The sequence below is a fragment of the Falco biarmicus genome, chromosome 9 (genome assembly GCF_023638135.1).
Source record: "Falco biarmicus isolate bFalBia1 chromosome 9, bFalBia1.pri, whole genome shotgun sequence".
In the NCBI taxonomy this organism is placed as follows: Eukaryota; Metazoa; Chordata; class Aves; order Falconiformes; family Falconidae; genus Falco; species Falco biarmicus.
This window is the reverse complement of record NC_079296.1, coordinates 13,319,083-13,320,798: the sequence shown is the minus strand read 5'-3', so window position 1 is coordinate 13,320,798 and position 1,716 is coordinate 13,319,083.

Sequence of the window (1,716 nt, the reverse complement as noted above, 5' to 3'; positions counted from 1 at the left end):
TACTATGTGTCTGCATCTCTTTTTTGGTATGGTTTATTGGTGCTGTTTGTGGCCAGACTGTTCTTGGGATGATTATCACCAAAGATGCTGGCACTGGGAAGGATCATCCCTATGTGGACCTGGGAGAACAGAATTCTTCTTAAAAGGCAAAACCAGCAAAGCTGAGGTCAAGGTTAGTGATGATGGTGATGAGTCAGGGACGTTTGGATTCTGTTAACCTGTCTGAGTGCTGCTGGACTTTGCTCATCTGTGCAGTATCCATAACTCTGTTCAGAGAAGCGAGTTTCACAGGAAAGTTGGAAGCTCTGCCATTCAATTATGCCCTCGAAGGAACCTGGCTTATATTATAGGGTTTTCAAAATAAAGGCTTTGTACAATTCCTTTCTTAAATAAAATACCCAACCAGGAGCTATTCTTGAAGGTCATTCAGGAGCCAGAGCTGGTGGTGCCAGTAGCCTCTGATTTGGTTAATAAAACTTGCTGCAGGGCCAGACCAGGTCTGCTGGTTCCTTAAGTCCCTGACTGCAATTCAAGGCTTTTATTCAGCCATAAATCTGCTCATAAAGTCTCGGTCCTGGGTAATCTGAGCTGCCGCTTTCCAGCGGTGTCTGCTTCAGTCAGCTGAGACGCTTATCAGTGCCCCTTGGATGGCAGCACTGACAGCTGCTGGCGTCGCTCGCCCGCTGCCCTCGCCTGCCCTTTAGCTGTTGCGCTGCTTGAGGCAGGGCGTTACGTTTTGTGTCACAAGCTGACAAAGGTGTCTGAAGCAAGGGCTGGCCGGGTACCTGCGCCCTGAGACCTGGGGGGAATCGGCTGTACTTGGCCTTGTAAAATTCATTTTTGCTACAGCGATCAGGCAAAGGCTGGGCACTGAAATGATGCCCTGTAATCGCTGCTCTGTGGGGCCAGGGCACCCTGGTGCTGCCCAGCGGGAGGAGCAGGGCACCCTTCCTTGCTATGTTCCCTCCAGCTTCTCTCCTTTTCTTCCTTATAAAGGAAGAGAGATATTTTCAGTGCTTAATTACTAGGTTAGAGCTGAGGCTGAATTACTTTCCAGACACGCAGCAAAAGCAGTCTTTTTTTTGGTAAACTCTCCCTGTTTTCACAAACAGAGTGACAGTACTTTCCTCCCTTTGGGGCTGGGGGCGTGATAAGGGATGTGTGAGATGCCTGACAGTGCAGGGGTGGTAGTGCCAGAGGCATGGAGAGTCCATGCGAATCCTGGCACTTGAACCTTCTCGCCTCTGGGGTGCTGGGCTTATTGGGGAAATGAGGAAATACAGCCTTTTTCTCTGGGGAAGTAAAAGCCAGCCTGGGTTGGTTAGCACCCCTTCCCTCTCTGGCAGGAGGGTAATTTGTCATTACCATACTGTGTTGCCAACCTTGCTGTGGACGAACACTACCAGGGAGCGCTCGCCCTATCCGAAGGCTTTGGGCAAGAACACCTGCCCCAGCTGGGCTGCTTCTGGCAGTCGAGCTGCTGCCAGGAGGATTGGGTGGCTGCTCCTAGCTAAGCACCCTCCTCCTCTCAGACTACAGTTTCCAGCCTTCTGTTTACTCGTTACTCACCAAATGCTTGGTGCGCTCATTTACAATAGTTAATGATTGCCCTCTCCTGGTTAGCCTCTATTACTGCTTCATTTAATACTGCTTTTTTAGTAGAGCTCGTGTGCAACCTTAGTGTGAAGCTGAGTGAACTGAGTCAGTGCCGAAAAA